The sequence below is a fragment of the Prunus dulcis genome, chromosome 5 (assembly GCF_902201215.1).
Source record: "Prunus dulcis chromosome 5, ALMONDv2, whole genome shotgun sequence".
Taxonomy (NCBI): Eukaryota; Viridiplantae; Streptophyta; class Magnoliopsida; order Rosales; family Rosaceae; genus Prunus; species Prunus dulcis.
The window spans coordinates 2,744,500-2,750,499 of NC_047654.1; the positions used below are offsets into that span (position 1 = coordinate 2,744,500).

A 6,000-nucleotide genomic window follows, 5' to 3' on the forward strand; every position below is an offset into this window, starting at 1 on the left:
GTCTCATCTCAGCCATAAAGGCAAAAAGGCTACTCGAGAAAGGTTGTGTGGGATACCTAGCTCATATCATAGATACTCGTGGGACTATTCTGAATCTGGAAGACGTTCCTGTTGTTTGTGAGTTTCCGGATGTCTTCCCAGATGATCTTCCTGGTTTGCCTCCTCAGAGAGAAACTGAATTCACTATTGAACTCCTTCCTGGCACAAATCCAATTCATCAAGCTCCTTATAGGTGGCACCAGCAGAGTTGCGTGAATTGAAGACCCAGTTGCAGGAATTGGTTGATCTTGGGTTCATTCGACCTAGTGTTTCCCCTTGGGGTGCACCAGTGTTGTTTGTAAAGAAGAAGGATGGAACCATGAGGCTTTGTATCGACTACATGCAATTGAACAAGGTGACAGTTCGTAATCGATATCCTTTGCCTTGAATCGATGACTTGTTTGATCAGTTGAAGGGTGCCAAGTATTTCTCCAAGATTGATCTGAGATTGGGATATCATCAACTCAGAATACAAGAAGAAGATATTCCGAAGACAACATTCAGGACTCGTTACGGCCATTATGAGTTCTTGGTGATGCCTTTCGGATTGACAAATGCCCCAGCAGCGTTTATGGATCTCATGAACAGAGTGTTCCGACCTTACTTGGACCACTTTGTGATTGTGTTCATAGACGACATCCTTGTTTATTCCCGAACTTTGGAGGGTCATAAGAAGCATCTAAGGTTGGTGTTGAAGACTTTAAGAAGGAAACAACTTTATGCCAAGTTCAGTAAGTGTCAGTTTTGGTTGGATAGGGCGGACTTCCTTGGACATGTGATATATGCAGAAGGAATCTATGTGGACCCTCGCAAAGTAGAAGCTATTATGAATTGGGTGCAACCCACAAGTGTAACAGAAGTACGGAGTTTTCTGGGGTTAGCAGGTTACTACCGTCGATTTGTGGAAGGTTCTCTTCGATAGCAGCACCTCTTACTCAATTGAGTGGACGGAGAAGTGTGAACAAAGTTTTCAGGAGCTGAAGAAGCGGTTAACCACCGCACCCGTTTTGGCACTTCCGGATAACTCGGGGAACTTTGTGATCTACAGTGATGCATCTTTACAAGGCTTGGGATGCTTTCTGATGCAGCATGATCGAGTGATTGCCTATGCCTCGAGGCAGCTCAAGAAGCATGAGCAGAATTATCCTGTCCATGACTTGGAACTTGACGCAGTGGTGTTCGCTCTTAAGATTTGGCGGCACTACTTGTATGGTGAGACGTGTCAGATTTTCATTGATCACAAGAGCCTCAAGTACTTTTTCACTCAGAAGGAATTAAATATGAGACAATGACGTTGGCTGGAATTGATTAAGGATTATGATTGTACAATTGAGTATCATCCCGGCCAAGCTAATATGGTAGCAGATGCGCTGAGTAGGAACGTCAGTGGGAACTTAGCCCATCTCAGAACGGCCAATCTTCCATTATTGGTGGAACTGCGGAAGGACGGTGTAGATTTGGAAATGACTCAACAGGGAGGATTAATTGCTAGTTTGCATGTGAGGGCTATTCTGGTTGAACGAGTGATTGCAGCCCAATTGGAAGATCCTAATCTTTGTGTGATAAGGTTGGAAGTAGAGAATGGTACACAGACGGATTATGCTATCAGAAAAGATGGGGCCTTGGTAACTAGAACTCGTCTTTGGGTGCCCAAGGATAATGATGACTTGAGAAGAGAAATTATGGAGGAAGCTCACTATTCCACGTACTCTGTACATCCCGGTAGTACTAAGATGTATCAGACTCTACGTGAGTACTACTCATGGCCACATATGAAGGGTGATATTGCTAAGTTTGTGAGCAGATGTCTGATTTGTCAACATATGAAAGCGGAGCGGCAGAAACCATCGGGACTTATGCAGCCACTTCCGATCCCTGAATGGAAGTGGGAGCATATCACAATGGACTTCGTTTTCAAACTTCCACGTACTTCAAAAGGGCATGACAGAATTTAGGTGATAGTTGACCGACTCACCAAATCCGCCCATTTTCTACCTATAAAAGAAACCTATTCCTTCTCAAAGCTGGCGAAACTCTTTGTGGATGAGATAGTGAGATTGCACGGAGCTCCTGCGTCCATTGTATCAGACAGGGATGCAAGGTTCACGTCTAGGAGGCTATGGGTTCTAAGTTACGTTTTAGTACTGCTTTTCATCCTCAAACCGATGGACAGTCAGAAAGAACCATTCAAACCTTGGAAGACATGTTGAGAGCTTGTGTGTTACAGCTGAAAGATAATTGGGATACTCACCTTGTCTTGGTGGAATTTGCATATAACAACAGTTATCATTTGAGCATTGAGATGGCTCCGTATGAGGCTTTGTAGGAGAGGCAGTGTAGAACTCCTATTTGTTGGAATGAGGTGGGTGACAAGAAAGTGAAAAAGGTGGACAGTATCCGAGCAACAACTGAGAAGGTGAGTATGATTAGAGAGAAGTTGAAAATCGCACAAGACCGACAGAAGAGCTATGCGGATAACAAATCCAAGGATCTTGAGTTTATAGTTGGGGATTGGGTATTCTTGAAGTTATCTTCATGGAAGGGTGTGATGAGGTTTGGTAAACGTGGGAAGTTAAGCCCTTGTTATATTAGACCTTGTGAGATCACGGAGCGCATTGGACCAGTTGCCTATAGACTTGCTTTACCTACCGAACTATCTCGGATCCATGACGTGTTTCATGTATCCATGCTAAGGAAGTACATGCCTGATCCTTCTCATGTTCTGGAACATCAACCGTGGAGTTGAGAGAAGATTTGACGTATGAAGAACAATAAGTGCAGATTTTGGATAGAAACGAACCAAGGTTGCGCTCCAGATCCATTCCTGTGGTAAAAGTTTTGTGGAGAAGTCAAACTATTGAAGAAGCTACTTGGGAGCCCGAGGCGCAGATGCGGGCCAAGTACCCTTATCTCTTTAATTGACAGGTACGTAAATATCGAGGGCGAAATTTTTATAAGGGGGTAGGTTGTAACACCCCGACTCTAAATTAAATTCCTAAATTAAATTTCTTAATTTAATTAATTTTGAATTTACGGATTTACCCTTGGGGTAGGGGTATTTTGGTCATTTTATTACCGGGACAGAGTTTGGGGCAGTGGCTGTTATTTTTGGGTAGATCGTATTGAGTTGAGTCTGTAGACACGTAGTGGGCTGGATTCGGAGTTATAACGAAGAAGTTACGATCAAAACATCGACAATGGCAAAATTGTAAAATTTTTCTGGTTTTTTTAAAAAACGAGATATATATATATATATATATATATCTCTCTCTCTCTCTCTCTCTCTCTCTCTCTCTCTCCTGCGAACCAGAAACCCCATCTCTGTTTTTTTTTTGGCTTGCGACGACAGCAACTTCCCACCGTCGCCACCGCCACCACACACCGCCACTTGGGCCGGCACCGGTCCTGTTAGAACTGCCTCACTTCCCACTTCGATTCTAGACCGGTCCCAGCCTCGATCCGCGGTCGTGGTCGCCGGAAACAGCCACGAAACGAAGCTGTTTTGACAGTTTTTCATCCAACTTTCGGCCTCTCATTCTCTCTCATTTCTCCACCAAATTTGACGAGGAAGGTATGATTTTCTACTTATTTTTCATGCTCTAGCTGATGGTTGGCAGGATTTCGTTAATTTTGAGCATAGGTCAATTGAATTTCAACTTAGGGTTTAGCCAGTTTCGGATTTTCGATTCCGGCCACCTCCGGTCACTTTTTGGGGTAGGCCCAAGAACAAAAGTGACTCCAAATAGGGTGTTGTACCTAGGATCGAAGTCTTGTACCTAGGGTAGGGTTATCGCTTTGGACACCCACGCGCTGCCAGCGCGTGGTACGGCTGGTAGGCACTGTAGCAAACTTGCATTTTTGTCCCAATGCGATCTCCTGGTTGTCACGAGTCCGTAGGATTTCACGGATCATGAATCGGTGCCCTGGATGTTCCGATTCAATAATTTAAAGTTTGTAGATTTTTCGATAACCGTCCGATCGTAAGCGATCTGCGATCTAACCGTCCTTTTCGGACCAAACTTACGGGACATGTGTCTTAAACCTTGTGGAACTCTTAGGAACTTCCAGTTTGTTTCGTTCCTCGTACACTCGCTAGAAACCTGGGAAATTAGGATTTTAATTCAAGTTCTCGTTCGAAACACTTTGTATTAATCTCATATTTGTATTCTGAAATAGGTACTCCGACCACGCACACGCAGCAGGCGGAACCCTCCCAGGGTCAGGCAGTGTGGGACTACTTGTGAGGGACTTTGTTTTCAACTTATAAGCTTGGTTTTATAATGAGAATTTTATGCATATGAATTAAATAGTTATTGAAATGCATGCTATATTTAATAGTTAAATTCTTTATTTTCACAAAGTATTGGTAATATATTTTGGTTTTGACATATTTGAGTATCTTGAGTATGTATATATGAATTTTGAGAATTTATATATATGTTTGGCTATGTGTGAGGTACTTGGGTTGTTGAGATGAGATTGTGAAAAGTGGTGAGTACAGAATGTCAGTTTGGAGTGCTATAAGCACTACCCTATGTACCTCCCCGGATTTGGAACTTGGATATGGAGACTTGAGATACTTGGAATTGTCGGAACCCGGGGCATCCTTGACGGGATGTTGTTGTAGACCCTTGATTGGGTAGTCTGTGCACGTAGGACTAATCACAGACGTACGAGTTTTAAGGGTATCGACTGTACGTGCTGGCTGAGAGTTAGTCCCCCAATTGGACGGCTCATTCCCTAGTTACATGGTGAATTAAGGACTCTTCATGGGGACTATGCCATGGTGACTAGTCAAACAATCCCCCGGTTGGATTGTTTCCCCAGTACAACAAGGTGTTGGTCATATTTATATTATTATTATATATGTATATATATCTCTTATATTATATATATTTACATATGGATATAACTTTTCATTCATTCTTGTTTTTCGGTGAGGATACTTCCTTGCCGGTCGTGCCAATGGGTACGCTTTCGAGAGTTTGGTGTGAGACTTATAATATTTAATTGGTGGGTGTGTTTAGTGTTCTGTTTGGATTTCGGACTTGGCATCCGGCATTGGTTTGGTTTTGACATATATAAATATTTATTTGATTTTGATGATTTGGGATGCATTCGGATTTCTTGCTTGGTTTATTAAACAGTTGGGTTATATTATGTTGGTTTACACTGAACTGAACTTTATTTTTGTCCACTCACATTTTTCTGTTTTGCGCCCCCTGCTAGTAGTAGACTGAGCTCCGCAGCTGAGCCGGATCGTGTGCTCACGAGCCTTGAGCCTTCGTAGGATTCCTTCATTCTGTTTCCCTTGAACTTTGTTTTTGTTGTATTTAAATTCCCTAGATATACTCTGCTATCACCCTTGCTAGGGTTTGTTCTTTGAGGCCAGAGGCCTTTGTTGTAAATGGTTTATTTGCTTTAAAGCATGCTGCTGGTTGGGTACCTTAAACTGTGAATTTTGAGCAGGTTGAATTTTTGGGGAAATGTTAAATTTACAGGGGAGACTCTGCCAAAATTTTTGGTAGAAAGTCTCGATCCTTAGTAAGTGGGCCCGACATCGGGGGGGATGTCAGTAACAAGACGGGATTCGCTCCGGTTTCCACGAATTCTGGGGCGGGTCTTGTCAGCACCACACGGTTCAAGCGTCTCCGAAACTCATGGGGCACTGTCATAAGTGACAAAACTGTTTCAAAAGCAACTAGGGGGTACTCCTGTGGTGGGTTTGAAAACCATATTCCGAAACTTATCATAAAATTCCCCTTGTTCCACAAATCCATATTTCAACTATTTTCTCAACTTTCCAAAAATCAGTTCTCAACTACCTTTGAATTTACACCACATATTGTTGAGAACTAGTGTCCATAATTCATCATTTTCAAACCACTGGGTATATATATTAAATATAGACATGTACTTATATTTAGTTAATTTATTATTCACGTCGAAATCCGATTAACA

At 42.5% G+C, this 6,000-nt stretch overlaps 1 pseudogene; it reads left to right on the forward strand.

The window, feature by feature from the left end:
• Positions 1-2,461: 2,461 nt before the first annotated feature.
• On the forward strand, positions 2,462-2,961 carry LOC117627549 (annotated as a pseudogene).
• The last annotated feature ends 3,039 nt before the right edge of the window (positions 2,962-6,000 follow it).